Source organism: Hemicordylus capensis, chromosome 2, assembly GCF_027244095.1.
Source record: "Hemicordylus capensis ecotype Gifberg chromosome 2, rHemCap1.1.pri, whole genome shotgun sequence".
Taxonomy (NCBI): domain Eukaryota; kingdom Metazoa; phylum Chordata; class Lepidosauria; order Squamata; family Cordylidae; genus Hemicordylus; species Hemicordylus capensis.
Window position 1 is genome coordinate 353,982,839 of NC_069658.1, and position 20,224 is coordinate 354,003,062.

The following is a 20,224-nucleotide window of genomic DNA, read 5'->3' on the forward strand; positions in this document are numbered from 1 at the left end:
GACACCCCATGTAGATATTGGAATTAAGCATACATCAGTAGATGTCTAGAAACCATAAAAATAGGACTCCAGTGTCAGACCCAACCACCCAAATGCGAATCCCTGGGACTATACTAAGCAAGCAAAGAAGTACCATGATTTTCTCAAATATACATATGCACATAATCAGACATTCTGTTCCCTCACTCCCCAGTTAATACAAAGGGGACACCCCCATTATTATTAAAAGAAGCATGACTTCATACCTCAAATTCAGTGAGATATTTATTGACTTATTCCCTCTTTCTATCTCCTGGTGACCAAATGGTTTCCACCCTGGCTTCATACAGAATTTCTAAGAATTTTATGAGATTTGAACCAGCTCGACATAACCAGGATGCCAGCTCACTGATATGAAATCCATTGAGGCACTTAGGTCAATGTCTTCCTCTAGGATACATAAGCAGCCACAGACAATGAAATCAGACGAGCAAATAACAATTCTGGAATTATTTTCTTCCCATAATAAGTTGAAATGAGAGTCTATTCATACATGATGAGAAAGGTATCTTTTCATAATTATCTTCCTTTACTGCTACTAAATTTAAGAAGCCAAGTATTGGCTAGATTTTTTTTTTTTTTTAAAATAAGCATTTAAAAACTACCAAGGGAATGATTTTGGTGGCTCATGTTTCTGTTTAATATAATTATGGTAAAGGCAAATTATGGTCTGGCAGCTTTACCAGCTGTGCCCTGCTGCACGTCCACAAAGACAGCAAAACAATTTGAAATACTACTGGCAATTGCGAGGAGCTTGTTTTATTTTTAAAATGTTTAAATGTTACCATGTGTTCAGACATGCTTGTGAGAATTGTAAAGTCATATATGGAAAAGATGGATTGATTCATAGTTTTAAATATTCTATAGAAGCTTTAAACCTCCACCACAGATGTTAGCATTTTGATCTGATTAGTCTTTTCTAGATGAAAACCCCAAGTGCATAGTCACAGTTTCTAAAGGTGCAACTGAGTGTCATCCATATAAATCCAGTCAAAAGGAATTTCTGATTGTCCTCAGAGGAATGTGAATTACAGCTTCTGCTTAAATATAGACATGGCAAGTATAGACACTGGCAAGCTCTGAAGGGGCCTGTGTTGAAGAACTGAACCACCTCCTGCTATAAGGACACAGGCAGCAAGCATTGGTCTGTGGGACGCAAAAGGGACAAAGGAGGTTATATTCTTTCACCCACCCACCCACCGACCCACCCACTAGGCTGTTATCTGGATTTTCTTATCAAGCATCTAAATATCCTGGGATCATTTCTTTCTTTCTTTCTTTCTTTCTTTCTCTCTCTCTCTCTCTCTCTCTTTCTTTCTTTCTTTCTTTCTTTCTTTCTTTCTTTCTTTCTTTCTTGAGAGAAACTGCTGGTGCTCTAGGCACTGGATTCTAAAGCCAGTATCTAATCCAGTCAAAGAACAGCCCTGCTGGATCAGGCCCAAGGCCTATCAAGTCCAGAATCCTGCTTCAAGCAGTGGCCCACCAGATGCCTTTGGGAAGCCCAGAGGCAAGAGGTGAGGACACACCATCTCTCCTGCTGTTGCTCCCCTGTAACTGGTATTTACAGGTTCCTCTGAGGCTGGAGGTGGCTTATAGTTATCAGGACGCATAGGCATTTGTAGGCCTGTCCTCCATGAATTTGACTAAGTCCTTTTAAAAGTGATTCAGGCTAGTGGCCATCTCTACATCTCATAGCAAATAATTCCATCGACGAATTACACGCTGTGTGCAGAGGTGCATCTAGGTAATTTTGGAGCCTGGACCTAAAGGCCTTTGGAGGCCCCCCTCCCCCGCAAATTAAGCATCATCATACTCTGCCGAGCGATCACACCACCTGGGACAGACTAAAGATAATTTGGGGGGGGCCAGGAGCTGTGGAGGCCCTGGACTTCAGCCCCAAAGTCCAGGGGTAAGAGTGCCTCTGGCTGTGTGAAAAAGTAATTCCTTTTGTTGGTCCTAAATTTCTTGGCAATCAGTTTCATAGGATGACCCCTAGTTCTAGTGTTGTGAAAGAGGGAGAAAATCAAAATCATGAGTTGTACCTGAGTGGGATGCAATAAAATTATTATTATTTGTTGATGAAACATCACCCCACTCCTTTGCATCCCACTTCATTACTGTATCCACTCCTTTGTGAATGTTTGTCTGTGTAGGGCTGGAAATTTTGGGAGTCACTGCAAAATCAGGTTTGGGGGCTCCCCCTAATATGCTTCATATTTAAACAATTTTCCTAAATTCTAACCCTGAAATTGAGGGAATACAAAAACAACTACTATGTGAACACATTAATGCTATGATTTTTTTTTTAAAAAGCCTAAAGCCTTCAAGGCATTCTGATCTGAAACCATTTGTCCCATTGATTTTAGTGGAGCTTATTTATGAATAAATATCTTAGTGGGGCTGCTGCATAGGTTTTTCATTTCATAGAGTTAGGCTAAAGTTGGGCTAAAGTCTCCAGTTGCCACCAACTCGTTTGGTGGCAACACAGAGACGGGCCTTCTCGGCTGCTGCCCCGAGATTGTGGAATGCGCTCCCTGCTGAGATACGATCCCCCCCATCTCTGGCAATCTTCAGAAAACACATCTCTTCAACCAGGCTTTCTCAGCTTTTTAAAACTTGTTTTTAAATTGTTCTGATTATTTAATTGTTGTTTTATGATGTTTTTAATTGTTAATTATTGTTTTATGCTTTATAATTTTTGTTTAATTATTAACTGTGTTTAATTATGTTTAATTATTAACTTTTAATAGTGTTTTACTGTAAACCGCCCTGAGCCTTTTTGGAAGGGCGGTATAAAAGTTTTAATAATAAATAAATAAATTAAATAAATGAGAGGATCTATCTTTAAATGCTGTACAGCAGAAGTCAGAAGTTGAAACACACTTACTTGCGAACCAGTCACATGGAATGAGACTAAATGGCATTTATGGGTAAGCATATTTGGAAATGGAGCCTGGTTTACATTGATAGGTCAAAAGTGTTGTGAACTTCACCGCTGTTATATAAAAGTCTCTTTTTGAAAGAGTTGTGATGCTGGAGCCACACAAACTTTCTGGAAGATAATTATTTTTAACTGTTACACTCTTATGTGTACAAAAGGTTTTATAAATGTACATTTTTCCCAGCATCTCAAATCCTGTTTTGTATGACCAAAGTGTACTGAGATTTTAAAGGCAACCAAGTTACCATAAATATAAGAACGTAACATATGAACACCACTGCTGCATTAGGCCCAAGATCTATCTAGTCCAGCATCCTGTTTCCCACAGTGACCCACTGGATGCCATTGGGAAGCCCTCAAGTGGGAAATGAAGTCATGCCCCTTTTGTTACTCCCTTGCAAATGGTATTGCCTTAGCCTGTGTGAATGTGTTGGTGTGGCAGCCACCTCCCTGCTCCTGCTCCTGCTCCTGCTGCTGCTGCTGCTCCTCCTCCTGCTCCTCCTCCACTGGCTCCATAATGGGCTTCTCTGCATGAGCATTTCCAATGCCTCCTCCCCACTTTCCTGGCTGTCACTCCTTGCTGCACCCCATACGTTATTTGCCTTCCCCAGATCCAAGCCCACCTTCCTCCAAGGGACAAGGACTGTGCACAAAGTGGATGTCACCACTGCATGGCCCTCCCTCTTGCAAATGTGTCCTCACTTTATTGCTGGAGTTGCAGCTCCTGATTATATCAGTTCTTAGCACCAGCAGCCTGAAGCTATTCTCATGATCACTGAAAAGTGGACTAAGGGAGCTTAGCTCACTTTCCAGGGATTGTGGGAACCACCAGGCGAGCCCGGTGCTCTCAAGGCAGCTAGCCCGCCTAATTACCCCTCCCCTTAGATGAGGTTAATGGAGCAAGCACTCCATTGACCTCATCTTTTTGCTCATGTGTTGCTGCAGCATGTGGCAACACATGAGTAGACCCCTGACTAGGAGACTGCAAAGTCTCCTGGACTCGGTAGTCTCTCCAGGATACCCCGCGTGCTCATGTGGGGCATCCTGGAACTTCTGGGGACTGCATGGCCCCTGATCCCCGCAGCCCCCGCCAGCTCCATGACGGAACCAGCAGTCGTGTGGGCGACTGATCCAGACGCCCAAGGCTGCCTCTTGATCATCTGCAGGGAGAGCAGGCTAAGCCCACTCTCCCCACAGAACCCCCTCCAGCGCTTCACTGAGTCAGACCATTGATCTGTCTAGCTCACTGTTGCCTACACAGAATGGCAGCGGCTTCTCCAAGGTTGCAGGCAGGAATCTCTCTCAGCCTTATCTTGGAGATGCCAGAGAGGGAACTTGGAACCTAGATGCTTCTCCCAGAGCAGCTCCATCTATCTTACAGTGCTCACATGTAGTCTGCCATTCAAATGCAACCGGGTGGACCCTGCTTAGCAAAGGGGACAAATCATGCTTGCTACCACAAGACCAGCTCTCCTGGTCACAATGCCATTAAAGCAATGCCGGAGTGAAGATTGGAAAATCCAACACACTGGAGATCCTCCCGGCCCCCAGGATGATGGCTGCTTAGTTTCCTAAATCTGTCTGCTCAATGGTGGCTCTGCCCCTGAACTACACTTCTCAGCTTATAGTTATATGCAATTCTGTTCAGAAGAGGCATTGAGGAAGGAATATCTGAGGCTCTTGGCTTTGCATAATATAGTAATTTTAGAGTGTCCAAGAAACACACCACACAAAAGCCTAAATGATGCTGCATTTTCCATTAAAATCTAGCATATGTTTAAGATTATTTCTCACAGCAATTGTTATTGAAACACTAATGAGAACAACATAGAGACTGTCACTAGGGATGAGATCAACTATTATTAGTGACATATTGTAAAGGTTTGTTTTAAACTAAGGCTTCCATATGCAAGGAAGGAACAATGTGCAGTGATAGTAGGGATGTCCTTGGGAACACCACAAAACCAGTGCCACACTGGTTGGTTGACACTATTCTAATTAGGGTAGGAGACTTATCCTGCCCAGGTTCGGGAGCAGTGAGTGTTCTTGTTTGCTGATTGCCTCTGAGTAAAAATCAAAGTAGGAAGTGATTGTCAGCTAAGCAGCAGCTGGGTTGGAGGGCTTTGTCCTACCCAGAAGCTGAAGCAAAGTAGTTGCTGTGTTGGCAGCAGGAAAAATGGAGGGAACACATAGGCTTAAGAACACAACTGCTCTTTATTTTTACACTCAGGTGTTAATGGTGCTGCTCCTGGGGAATTGGCAAACACCCCTGGCTTCTTTTTGGGCTTGTGTGGGGACCTAGCAAGTGTGAATGGAGCAGCCCACCTCCAGAATAAATTTGTGCAAAGCTTCAGTCTCAGAAAGAACTGACAGAGAGTTTGAAGTTCAAAAACAGAATCAGGTTTGTTTTAGGGTTTAGGGGGTACAGGAAATGAAGTATCGATTAAGAGGCAACACAATTAACTAGCAAGACTAACAAATCAATAGGACTAAGTTATGACTCAGCAAGAGGCAAATGGGCTTGAGATTTGAACTGAGTCCACTCAAGGCTGGCCAGAGAAATGGTCTTAGAGAACAGCTTTGGATTTAAGAGGAAGCAAAAAAGGAGAGGAGCAAGAGGTTTTGGAGCAGAGATTAGTGATACTACCTAAGTCCATTCGGTGGGGTGTGTGGACTAGAGATGTGCATGAATCAATTTTTTAAAAAATTTGATTTGTACCTGAATTGAATCACCCCCGATTTGTTTTGGGTCTGAATCTGCCGCTGCAATCACCCCAGATTCTATTTGGATCCAAATCAATCTGAATCCAAATCTGAATCGATTCAGGGCAAAAAGGGGTTTCCAGTGGCAAAAAAGTGGGGCAGGTGGTAGTGACCAATGGCTGGAAACTACCACCCAAATTTCAAAGAAATTGGGCAAATGGGTGATTTTTTTTTAAAGTTTGTGCGTCTTTAAGCTTTCCCCCATAGGGAGTGATAGGGAATTTCAGCAGCCCCATAACTCCGCATGGGTGGCACCAGGGTGGCCCAGCGCAGGTTGTTGTGGGTGGTAGTGCCCAATGGGTGGAAGGAAGCTGCCACCCAAATTTCAAAGAAATTGGGCAAAGGGGTGATTTTTAACAAATGTATGAGGTTTGTGCATCTTTAAGCTTTTTCCCATAGGGAGTGATCGGGAATTTCAGCAACCCCATAACTCCATTTGGGGGGCACCAGGGTGGCCTAGAGCATGTTTTGGTTTAGTGCGTATGGGATGTCAACCACTCCCAAAACCTCAAGCCCATGGGGTACTAGGTTATGTTGTTACAAAATCCACTATTTTGTTGATAGTGGATTCTCATTTTGTCCCAAAGATTATGAATTAACAGAGATAACAATGGTACTGGATTCTTAGTTCATTCATCATTTTGCACTAGAGAATCCACTGTGGCCACAAATGGAGGTCCAAAGCTCCAAGGTCCAAATCTGGGTGATTTGTTTTGTACTCGAATCTGGGCAATTGAGCACAAAGGTGATTTGTTCTGTCTACAAATTGCCCAAATCAGCTAGATTTGGGTACAAATCATTTTGTACCCGAATCGATTCACACATCCCTAGTGTGGACCCTAGTAGTTCAGCCGATGCCAAGGGACTCTCTCCTCCAGGACAGGTAAAAAGGCAAAAGGCAAGAATAGGGACCCAAGTGCCAAATGAGGGTTCAGGAACCAGGCAAAATCCAAAGGGGATCTGATCTTGGGAGACCAGTATCTCACAGCTAAGCATGCTGTGCAGATTGGGCTTGGAAGAAGAGCCGATCTGGAAGTGACAAGCAGAATGGGAGCAAAAGCCCAGGCAAGGCAAGCTGGAGTAGCCAATGCCCAAATGTACAAACATACAACTGGTGAATCTAAGGAAGAGACACACTGCTTGATTGTATCTTGACTAGAAATAGACAGCATCTTGCCCTGAGTTGGAATGCTGATACCCATCCCTTTCTGTTGAGAAAGGTGACAATAGGAATAAACAAAGAAGCACATCTTTGTCCAATTCAACTTTGCTGTACATGCTGTACAGTACTGAGTGCAGCACCCACAAGAGCGTGCCTGGAAGCTCTACTCTACACTGATGCACTCTAAAAACCCCACTCCCATGCACAGCACCCAAATACAGTGTTTAAGGACACAAAAGCTGTATTTGGGGGGAAATTTTCTCCCTGTGACTGTGAATGAGATTCTCCCCACTCATGGGCAGGATTTCTCCCCAAGTAACCTTTCTCTCCTCAGACAGTAATAACTCAAGCATAGTGAAAGACAAAGTTACAGAATGTGTCAGTGCTGGACCAGGTCTTCCAGGCATTTTTGTGTACACTATACTTGGTACAGCTTCCATAAGAAGACTAATGTCTCATGTCTGAACAGGATGTGACCGCCATAGTAATCAAAGGAAGAGAGAAGAATACTATCAAGGATACATCCCACCAGGCTGCAGGTGAGGGAGAGGTGGATGATGAGGTCAACTCAATCAGCTTGGCTAGGACTCAGTACTATCTGGATCCTTCCCTTCCAGGACTGTCTGTTTTAGCCAGGGGCACTGTTCGTCATGGGCATGGGGGCTCAGGTTTGTGTGCCCACTCTCCTAGAGGGCCCAATGATGTTCCCCAAGGAAAAAGAGGACCGTGTCTATATTCTGGAATGTCTTGGCTTAGAGTTCTGAAATTTGGCCCAAATGGAGGACAGTTATTAAGGACTCTGTGTATTGATTTTCAAATAAATCAATCCATTGATTTTTAATGATTTTTAAAAATTTTAGTTTCAAAAATACTTCCAAAAGCCCTATAAGTGGTTTGTTTCATTGCAGAAAATTGCAAAAACTTCTGAAACTGAAGCCGCCGTCCCCCCCACACCCAACATCACTCCATCCCCATTTAAGAGCATGAGAGCCAGCGCTGTATAGTGGTTAGAGTGCTGGACTAGGACCTGGGAGACCCAAGTTCAAATCCCCATTCAGCTATGAAACTAGCTGGGTGACTCTGGGCCAGTCACTTCTCTCTCAGCCTAGCCTACTTCACAGGGTTGTTGTGAAAGAGAAACTTAAGTATGTAGTACATTGTTCTGGGCTCCTTGGAGGAAGAGTGGTATATAAATGTAATCATCATCATCATCATCATCATCATCATCATCACCATCAGCCAATTACGAAAAGCAGCTTTACTGGGAACAGCCTATATTCTGCGACGATATCTATAACAACAGCAACAACATTGACAATAAAATTCTGGCATCCCAGGTCCTTGGGAAGGACTCGATGTCTGGATAAAACAAACCAGTCAATAACACCTGTCTGTGTAAAATAATGAAAATAATAAATAATAAATAATAATAATAATTTGGGGGAATCTGCCCATTGCCTTCATAAAAAGGGATGAACACCCCCTTTTCACCCCGCTTTTATATTTCCAGAATGGTTTGGCCTAGAGAGTTCTGAAACTGGGCACAGATGTAGGACAGGTTAGCAGGACTCTGTGTCTTGTTTTTATAACAGATTGGTCAATCTGTAGATTTTTAATGATATTTTTTTTGAAATTTTTGAAAAATTCAAAATAAAGTCCTCTGAGTAGCTTGTTTCATGGTAGAAAATTACATCTTGAACTGAAGGCCCCCCATCTCCCCTGAACTATCATCCTACCCCCATGTGAAAACTTTGCCTTCATAAAAAAGTTGCAACATGCCTTCCCACTTTTGCCCATTGCTTTACATTTCCAGAATGGCTGGTCTTAGCAGGGGTGTAGCTAGAGGAGAGGGAGCCTGTGTTTACCCCTCTTCCTGGCAGCCCCTCGGAGTGAGGAAGATAATGAAGAAAACAGGGAAGGGTGGAGCTGGGGGTCCCTCAGGAGATGGAGTGCCCAGGTTCTTTGAAGCCACCCGCTCAATTATATCTACACCTCTGGGGCTTAGAGTTCTGCAATTGGGCACACGTGTAGTCCAAGATGGCAGGATTCTGTGTAATTTTGTTTGAAGGAAATTGGTCGATCCTGTTAGTTTTAATAAATGTTTTCCCTACTGCAGTAAAGCTGCCAGGAAAAAAAAATCTCTATCCATAAAGTACTTCACACCCAGTGAAACTGGAATAAAGTGTTACATCTGATTAAATAAACAACAATGTTTTAAATAAATGCACTGTGCTCACGCTGGTGATCCAGAAGGTCTGGATGAGAACTGTGAAGGAAGGGACATGTGTCATGGTTCAATTTTTTTTCCTTACAAATGCACTATATGTCTGAGTTGTTTTTGTTTTTAAACTGTGGAGCAAGGGACACATTTTGCATCCCAGTTGTTTGTGAATGGTCAAAAACTTGTGTGAATCTGTTGGGGCTTGTGTAGTCTGGTCCAGACCTGTGGGTTTGTGGTGAAGTGTGTATATTGTTGCCAGCACTGCCATTCTGCGGGCTCCCAGAAGCCTCTCTGCTTGTGTCTGGGACTACAGGTTTGTAATTCCCACTCTTAACATGCTCAGGAGCCTCATGGGACCGTTGGCTCACCATTTGTTGGCATATGGGGACAGGTCACTTAGCAGGCAATGGGATGATCACCACCATGTTTACCAGTTACCACCAAATTGAAAGGGGATCAGCCTTGCTAAATTACTGATTGGTTTACTGAGTCCTTTGGACATGGCAGATATCATCCTTGCATGTCCGATCAGTCCATTCACATACAGGTTGTTCTTGACCATTCATGCCATTTGTGTTTTACTCAAGCACAGCAAAGACAATGGATCCTTTTGAGATCCACCAGAATTTCCCTCCTCAAGAAGAAGCAGCAGCCGGTATTTCACCTCAGGGCACATTTTGGGCTATAACTGGCCCTGGTTTCATGAACCAGTTTGCTTCATTTGGTCTCTGCACTATGGAGTCACCCAATGTTTGGGCGATTGACTTGACACCAGCCATAACACCAGGCTATGGGGCTATTCTCACGATCAGCAAAAATTGAGCTAGGAGAGCCTAACCCGATTTTTGCTGATCGTGTAAACCACTGGGCTTGCAGGCAAGCCCGGTGGTTTACAAGCAGGTCACCTGCTTCTGTAGCCCTCCCCTTAGCCCGGGTTTGCAGAGTGAGCACTTAGCAAACCCGGGCTATCTGATCGTGACTAGCCGTGGTGCAGCTCCTTGCTGTGGCTACTCACGAGTAGATCCCCAGAGGGGAGGCGAAAAGCTGGTTCCCAGGGTCTCCCCAGTATGCCCTGCAGGCTCGCGCAGGGCATACTGGAGCTTCCGGGGGCCACATGGCCCCCAAGCTCCCCAGCCCCCGCTGGCTCTGTCACAGAGCTGGCAATCATGCGGGCGGCTGATTCGGCCACCCAGGGCTTCCGCTGCAATTGTCTGCGGGGAGAGTGGGCTTAGCCCACTCTCCCCGCAATAGCAGCAAAAGCGGGTCTCACTGATAGTGAGACCTTCATCCTTGTCTTGCTCTTCACGCCATTCCCGCTCTCGGCCTCCAGATCAGCCTTCCTCGCTGGTCCAATCTGCCCAACATGACTCGCTGCTACGAGAAGCTGGCTACACGAAAACAGACACCTTTTGGATTTACCTCCGCTGCCTAACCCCTGAGCTGCCTTCAGTTCTCCGCTACTGCCTCCCGGTTCTATCCATGAGGAAACATTCAGTTGTGCCTGAGCCACAAGGGTCCAATCATCACTAAACAAAAAGTTGTATAATAGTTACTGTGCCCCTCTGGGCTATTCTTGCTCTTTCTTTAATCCAAAACCCCGTTTCTCTGAGCCTTCTTTCTCTAGCCAGCCCAGAGTGCATTTAATTTGGAGACCAAGCTAAATTGCCTCTTTGCAAGTATCTGATTAATCTTTATAATGTATTTTAGTAACAATATTGCCTTAATCGACTCTTTTCTCTGCTTTATCCCTAAACCCCAAATAAAAACTTACTGAAGCTATTCCCATGATCAGTAAAAAGGGGGCTAAGAGAACCTAGCCCACTTTCTACTGATCGTCGGAACCACCCGGCTCACAGGCAAGCCCGGTGGTTCCAAGGCGGCTAGCCGGCCTAATCCCCCCTCCCTTTAAATGAGGTCTAACCTCATTTGTTTTGCTTGTGTGCTGCCACGGCACGCGGTGACACAGAAGTAGACACCTGACCTGGAGGCTGCAGCCAGCCTCCCGGCCTCGGGGGTCTCTCCAGAATGTCCTGGAACTTCCGGTGGCTGGGCGACCCTCGATCTCCGCAGCCTTGACCGGCTCCGTGACGGAGCCAGCCATTGTGTGGCCAATCTGGTGGCCCAGAGTTTGGAGGCTGCTTGTCTGCAGGGAGAGCGGGTTAAGCCCGCTCTCCCCGTAGACCCTCCAGAAGCTCTTCTCACTGATCGTGAGAAGAGCTTCACTTGGTTTGAATCTTAACCTACTCTCTGTCAGTTCATTTCCCTGGTACCAGAACTCTGCACAAATTTATTCTGATGTGGGCCTGCTCCACTCTAGCTCAATAATTTCTCCCACACAAGCCCTAATGCATTTAAGGGTGTTCACCAATCACCCCAGAGCAGTTACGGTAACAATATACACAGAGAGGATACTTATTTTGCAGAGGGGGCCCCATACGCTCATTAGGTCCAGCGTCCAAAATTACTTAGCTGCACCTCTGGTTTTAGCAGCCATTTCACCTCCTTATATTTTATGAGCAGGTGAACCAGAAACCCTCTTCATCAGCTTGGGCAGGGGCTGTGCACAAACTAAAAAAAAACATGGTTTGGTTTCAATTTGAACTGAACCATGTTGTGCCAAACCTGTTCAATCTAACGGACCATCCGGTCTGGTCTGTTCAATTGAACCAGTTCGGCGGTTTGGGCAGTAATACTTGCAAAGATATACTTTACAAGTATAGGGGTGGAAGACCTTGACTCTGTGAAGGGGCAGTGGTGGGGGTGTCAGCAGTTAGCTCAGATGCCATTTGTGTCACCACACAAATGGGCATCCACATGTGTAGAGGCCAGAACCGTGCAGGCAGCTTGGTAAAAGAGGCAGGAGCACGGGTGCTTTTGTTATGGGCTGCACCGGGGCAGGGTGGAGGGAGTAGTGACATGAGCAGCGAGATTAGCTGTAAGAGGGCCTTTTAACTACCTTTCTTACTGCCCCCCTGGCTCCTTTCTGCGTGGACCCGGTCTTCCAGAATCGGGCCTGGTTCAGTTCGATTGCAGACCGAACCACCCATGGTTCACTCCACAATCTAACCTTTGAGCTGGCCCAGTTTGAGGTGAATCGGTTCTGCACGGAACCGTTTGCTCACAGCCCTAGATGTAACATGATGGAACGGCTGGTAGATGAGGTTGCTTGTTTTCCTTCCTTCCTCTCTTTGGCTTTCCATTCTTCTCTCCTCTTGTATTGTGTCTCTGCGATTGTAACCAATTATTTTAAATTGTAAGCCCCCTTAAGTGTTTTCACAGAAAGGCACTATATAAATGCTTGAAATAAAGACATATTCCACTCTTGGGTCCACTCCTGAATCATTTTACTAGCACTAGTGCACTTCTCAAATTCTTTGGCAATGGGTGCACCCAGAGTTCTGCAAGATTTTATGGTCTCTAGTTGTAACTTCCTTAATTCATTCTATATGAAGTGAGACTCATCTCAAAACTGCACTTGGGGAATATGGTTTAGGAAAGCAGCAAGCCTTTTACATTCTATCTGGCAGCTCCAGAAACCTTGGGTCTTAGATTACCAGCATTGTTCAAAGCATGGTGCAGCTTGTATAATGGTCTCCATTATGCAAGCCTAAATTTTATCTAGCTAGACTAAACAGCAGTGGGTTGGTCTCATCTTAGCATTGCAAAGTTACCTTTATTTGTGTGGGAGTTAAGCCCACAAAAGTAAATTAGCAAACACTTTCAGTATCCTGCCCCCAAATTTATAGTAGTTTGGTTCTAGAAAAGAAGGTGACCCAGTGTCTAAAGAAGGCGGCTTTATCCATCACTGGACCAGTCCTATTAGTGTTGAGGTAGTAGGTGCCTTTGGAAAAATGAATAACTGATAGAATTCCAAGAGTTCTTGCTAGTACGTCATCTGATTTTAGGAAAACCTCCTGGAGTTAAAACTGTAATGCCTTATACAGTATTCATAGCTAGCAATGAAAAACCATGGAACCTGTTTGCTCAGCATAAGTAAACAGTGGAATGGCTGAGTAAGTTCTTCAGATGATGGAGTTATTAAATAAATTAGCCAGCACACCATGTGAGCTTTTCTAATGAAAAATAACCTTCCCCCACCCCAATGTTCATTCATAATAAATGTTGTTGGGATTATTTTAAAAATGGCCTTCATGATGAGGAAAGTTACTCAAAGTAGTCCTATTGAAATCAAAAGGATAAATTAGGCTTGTCCTTACGCAAATTTCAGTAGGACTACTTTGAGCAATTTTCATCATCAGGTCAGTCAATATTTTTATTTGCACAGGATATATGAGCACAAATTTGTGCTTAGTAAAATGCTGGATGCCTGTGTCTTTTCCTTTCATAATCCTATAATTCATAGTGCCTGCTAGTAAAGAAATTCCTTTCCAAACTATAAAAAAATATTAAAGATGTGAGAATTCCTTCCTCTGCATTTGGAATGAAGGTTCTCGTCCTCAAAAATGCTCATTTCACCTGCCATTCCTTTGCTGCCCTACTGAGAAAACAGTCACGGCTTTCGTGATAACACATGTTTTATTTATTTATAAGTATTTATTTTGATATTCATTCCCCACCTTTCTAGGATAAATCATGCTTAAGTCATGACTTGCAAATAATATAGTTTTAAGCACTTTCTTGAGCGGTGAGAAGTTCCAAAAGGGCAGTGTTTCTCAGACTTTGGCTTCCGTTGGGGGAGAGATCACTTCTGGGGTCTTTGTAATATTTGGCTTATTTAGAAATAGACAGCTTGAGCATTAGATAGAGTTGGAATAGCAGAGCACTGCTACAAGTAGCAACAAGTTACATCAGATCCCCAGAGGAAAAAGACTTCTACCCTAATATGCTTCAGGTTTCCTTACCAGATTCCCCTTTACAAGTACTAGAACTGGGGGTGAACCGGTTCAGTCCTGGTTCTGGGCATGAACCAAACTGCCGGCGGGATTGGCAGAACTGGTACATGGAACGGGCAGCTTGGTTCAAGTCCAGTTCGGACTTGAACTGAACCACGCAGAGCAGTTCCGTGCACATCCCTACCTCCCTGCACCACCATTGCAAATTAGAATAAGATGACAATTTGTGCATTTCATAAAGATTTTTAATATGGTCTTTTTAAAAATGTGTTGACAACTATGCAAACATTTTGAGAGTTCAGAACTGAAGGGCTTAATCAGATTTCCATATTCTTCTTTTGCAATCTGCATAAGCTATAGTTCCAGAATCCAAAACTTACACCAAAGGTTTCTATTGGTTCTAAATCACACAATCCACAATAGCTTGACCACTTTAAAAAGGTTAATTTTCACATCACTTTCACAATCACTTTAATTTTCTGTGGACTGAGGAATTTGCAGTAGGGCACAAATGAAAAAGGTAAAAAGAAATCCCAGGCACATAGAAAAATCTGTGACCACGCTTCCTTCCTTCCAGTGAAAACTAGGTCTGAAAGTTTTAAAAAGGAGGAACTGCAAACAAGGATATTTGTGTATCTTCATCCAGATAAAACAAGTACAACATTATCACATAGTGCCACTGATCATTGGCTCTCATACATGCCCTGTGCACAAATACATATGATATATAGACAGATGGGGTGCCATCCAAGTTATCAATGACCTGTACTAAACAAATGAGGACAACTTGACTCTCATTTAGGTCACACTCATCAATCTGTGTTTTCATTTGTACCATATAGTTTATTTAAATTCCAGCTGATCATAGTGCTGAGCTGCCTCTGAATTCCAGCTTGGAACTAGCTGTGGGACCTCCCGTACATATACTAGCTTGAAAGCATTCTTGTTGCTGAATTCACTGTGCCTCAGTATGGCAAGATTTTTCCACAAGAGGGCACCAAAACATGCACCAGTGAATGAGTTAAAACGGGGAGGGAGGCAAAATGCGACCTGAAATCCTTGATCTGGGATCAACTCTCATTCTAGATTACAGGCAAAATATGCTGTATTCACGGGTTGATTCAGGTGATCTGTAGACAAAACAAATCACCCCTGTGCTCAGTTGCCCAGATTTGGGGACAAAGCAAATCACCCCAGATTCAGCCCCCCAAATTTGAAGATTTGGACCTCCATTTTGTGGCCAAAGTGGATTGGGTGGTAGGGCCCAATGGGTGCAAGGAAGTGACCACCCATATTTCAAAGAAATTGGGCAAAGTGGTGATTTTAAAAGATTTTTATTTATTTATTTTAAAAAACCCCAAACTTAAAAAAAAAGATTTTTAAAATTTCAGCAGCTCCTTATTTATTTATTTATTGAATTTATACCCCACCCAAACTTATGTCTCTGGGCGACTAACAACAATTAAAACACATAAAAAGTTAAAACAGTTCAACATATAACACATATAAAAGTTAAAACAATACAATAATTTAAAAACCATAAAATTAACAAACAGTATTTTTTAATTAAAAACCTGAGAAGGCTTGGGTTAAAAAAGGCGTTTTCAAATGTTTTTTAAAAATAGCCAGAGATGGGGAGGATTGTAACTCAGAAGGGAGCGCATTCCACAATCTCAGGGCAGCAGCCGAGAAGGCCTGTCTCTGTGTGACCACCAAACGAGTTGGCGGTAACTGGAGACGGACCTCCTCAGATGACCTCAATGGGTGGTGGGGTTCGTAGAGAAGAAGACGCTCTCTTAAATACACAGGACATAAGCTATTTAGGGCTTTATAAGTTATAACTAGCATTTTGTATTTTGCCCGGAAACCTATCGGCAGCCAGTGTAACTCCTTCAGCAAAGGAGTAATGTGATCTCTCCGAGATAACCCAGATACCAACCTGGCTGCCACATTCTGAACCAACTGAAGTTTCCGGACTATGTACAAAGGCAGCCCTACGTAGAGCGCATTACAGAAGTCAAGTCTGGAGGTTACCAACAAATGTACCACTGTTTTGAGGCCATTGATCTCGAGAAACGGACACAGCTGGCGTATCAGCCGAAGCTGATAGAAAGCACCCCTGGCCACTGCCTCAACCTGAAAAACCAAGGAGAGGTGTGGATCCAGGAGTACTCCCAGACTGCGAACCTGTTCCTTTTGGGGAAGTGTGACCCCATCCAGAACAGGTAGATCAAAATCATCTCTGGAGTTCTGGCCCCGCACAATAAGCACCTCCGTCTTATCTGGATTCAGCTTCAGTTTATTCTCCCTCACCCAGCCCATTACTGCTTCCAGGCAGGCATTTTGGGAGGATATGCCATCACCTGAAGAAGTTGAAATGAAGAAGTAGATCTGGGTGTCATCAGTGTACTGATAACACCCAGGTCCAAATCCCCTGATGATCTCTCCCAGCGGTTTCATGTAGATGTTAAAAAGCATTGGAGAGAGTATGGAGCCTTGAGGGACACCATACTTAAGCTTAGATTTTGAAGAGCAACAATCTCCAATTGACACCATCTGGAATCTATCCGAGAGGTAGGAGCGGAACCACTGTAAAACAGTGCCTCCCACCCCCCAACCCCCTCAGACGCTCCAGAAGGATACTATGGTCGATAGTATCGAAAGCCTCCAAAAGGACCAACAGAGTCATACTTCCTCTGTCAATTCCCAATTAGAGATCATCCATCAGGCCTACCAAGGCAGTCTCCACCCCATAACCTGCCCGAAAACCAGTTTGAAATGGGTCTAGATAATTAGTTTCCTCCAAGACTGTCTGGAGCTGAGAGGCCACCACCCTCTCAATTACCTTGCCCAGCCACGGGAGGTTGGAGACAGGCCTATAATTGCTCAACTCTGAGGGATCTAACGCAGGCATCTTTAGAAGAGGTCTAATAATTGCCTCCTTAAGACAAGGAGGCATCCTTCCCTCCCTTAGAGAAGCATTTTTGATTTCTACCAAGCCACCTATAACAGCCTCCCTGCTAGTTAGAATAAGCCATGTCGGACAAGGGTCAAGAGAACAAGTGGTAGGCCTCACCGATCCAAGCAGATTGTCCACATCGTCATGAGTCACAAACTGAAATTGATCTAGTCGAATCGTATAAGAGCGTTTTTATACATATTACTGTCTTGCGGATGTAAGCTCTGATATTACAAAAATTGTAGCAAATTTTTTTTTATATTGCCATTAGGTTAAGGTCTCAATTAAGTGCTTAACTGTGGGAGCTGTTTATGGTTTTTAAACTAATTTTTTATGAATGACTGTATTTTATTTTATTGTGTTTTAATATTGTTGTATTGGATATGTTTTTTATTTCTATTTCTGCTGGCCATTAGCTGTAATAAAATTGATGATGATGAATCGTATAAGAGGAATTATTGGACACCTCCAGTTCAGACGTCAAATTAATTGTGGAGTCTCCATCTAGGTCGGCCCGAATCCGAGAGATTTTGTCCACGAAGAATCCATTAAACACATCACAGTGGGTGACTGATGCTTCCAAATTGTGGTTCAAGGGAGGGGGGGCAGATACTAGCCCCTTCACAACCCTGAACAACTCCGCTGGACGTGAACTCACAAAAGCAATACAGGCAGAAAAGAATGGCTTCTTTGCCGCACGTATTGCCTGAGCATAGATCTTCAAGTGTGCTCTCTGTCGTAATCTGTCGGATTCGAGTTGAGTCTTTCTCCACTTGCACTCCAATCACCTACCTTGCTGCTTCAGCCCCCATAGATCTTCTGTATACCAGGGGTCCAAATTTGAAGCGGGTCGGAGGGGATGCTTGGGAGCAATTGTGTCTACTGCCCTGGTGAGCACGTTGTTCCAACTCTGAACCAGGGCATCAACAGGATCATCGGCAAAGCCAACATTAAATCTCCACTTGGGGGCACCAGGGTGGCCCAGAGCAAGTTGTGGTGTAGTGCACATAGGGTGCTAACTACCCCCAGAACAACAAGTCCATGGGGCACTGGGTTTTGTTGTTTTCAATATCTGAGGTGTTCTTCTGAGAGTTGATTATCTGGTAGGAAATGAGAGAATCCACTCTCATCTCCTACCAGAGGATCAACTCTCAGTTATGGGGTTGCTGAAATCCCCCATTATTCCCTATGGAGGGGAAGCTTAAAGATGTACAAACTTCAGGGGGACAAATTAAAAATCACGCCTTTGCGCAATCACTCAGAAATCTGGGTGGTAGCAGGCACCCATTGGGACACTACCACCCGACCAACAGTGGCACTCCTAAGAGGCACCTACAGGCAGAAATGGGCACTGTCTGTCCCTATTGTCCCATAGGGTAGATGAAGCACACATCAACAACAACAGCAGAAAGTGGTTACCAATTAGAATAATCAGATCCTAAATTATAATACTGACGTTAATTAGGATGTTAGCCACTATATCCACAGCATTCATACAATTAACTAAACTACTAGCTTTCCAAAACATGATATAAGATTAGTCAGGCATGACTTGATCTTGACAAACCAGTGCTCATAAAGCTATGGTTTAGTAATCTGTTCAAGGCTCTTAACAGGTATCTGTGTCAAGCTGACTGGTCTATAGATTCCCAGATCCTTCTTCCCCCCCACCCCTCCTTGCTGAAGAGAGGGACAATGTTTTCTTGTGTCCAGTCCTTTGGCACCCCACCAGTTCTCCAGTAGTTCTCAAGGACTACAGACAGATGCTCTAGATTACAGGCAGTGGTTCTGTGAGGAATCCAGTGAGTAGGTCACTGGTCCGTTCCCTTGGAGTGCCAATGCCACTGCTTCTTCAGCTAGGGCTGGGCTCCTCCGTCCCTCACAGAGGCCAGTAGAACCGCAACTACCTTGTTGGCAGCCGCCGCCTCTTCATCGTTCCTCCATGGAGAAGAAGCTATCAAGGTAGAGAGAAAGAAGACCCTCTTTTATCAGCACCTTAAATTTATTTGCTTTTGTCAATTTTATGAAAAGTGTTCTGGGAGCCTAGTCTAGAGGCAAGAGTAGGGTGTACATGCTAAATACACAATAAAAATTAATACATAAATTTGAATTTTAAAATCAGTACTTTGATGGAATGTTCACGGGAAAGCCACTCTTGGTCAATTTCATTTCCCCATCTGTCGACCAGGAATTAAAGTTAAAGCTACTCGAATACTGGTGCTTTATGCAACTGTGGCAGATTCAATGTATATATTTAAAAGGCCCTTACCTTCCAGTATTAAACCACACATGACTTCGTATATTTCATTCAAAACAGAAGAATGGAAACATGCATGCTTTGTGGCACCATTGCTCCTGGAAGGCTTCTGGAAGGGTTGATTTAGTGATTTAGTTCTCTTCCAAGTCCACATAAACTGTAATACAATGGATGGCCATTAGGGGGAGGCTTGACATCACTTATTCTTATCTGCTGCCATATATGAATAATAAAAGGTAAAGGAATAACCTTTAAAGTAAAAAGCAAGGATCAAGAAAACAAGAACAAACCTATGAATCATAATATGCTGAGTCCATCCCTAGGACTGCTTCATGCACTTTCCATTTGTCATGGTACACATGACTGGAGGAAAAGGCAGGTACATTTTCTTTCTAGAGCAGGGGTGTATAACTTTGGTCCTCCAGCTGTTATTGGACTCAGGGCTGGTGGCAGACTACTTTGCGCCCTAGGCAAGGCTAAGTACTTGCACACACACACACACCCCAAAAAAATTTCAACTCCGTTTTTCAAAAACAGATATTTTGTAGAAAAAATGAAAAGCACAAAACTTGAAACTGCTAAATTTATTTTTAATTGCAAGAATAGGTAATACATCAATTTTTGATTATCTTTCTCAAATACAAAAGAAAATATTTTGGCACACAAATAATGTTGAACTAGAAGGGCACTTGGTAGAGCTCATGCCTCCGCCAAGGGCAACACAACCCTCAACACCACATCAAGATCTCACTTTGCGTGCCTTTTCCTTTGAAAATTGTGTCACCAATTCAATCAGGTCAAGTGCTGATGCCTGTTCATGTTCAATTGATCTAGTTGCCAAGCCAACTAGTCGCTTTTGCAACATTGTTGAACGTATGTAAGCTTTTATACATTTGAGCCTTGAGAAACTACATTCACCACTTGCCACTGATACTGGAAGTGTGAGAAGGATCTTTAGAGCAACGGAAACATTATCCAGGAGTTTTTGTTGTAGTATGAGAAGAAGTACTCCTTGTGGCAGCATAGATT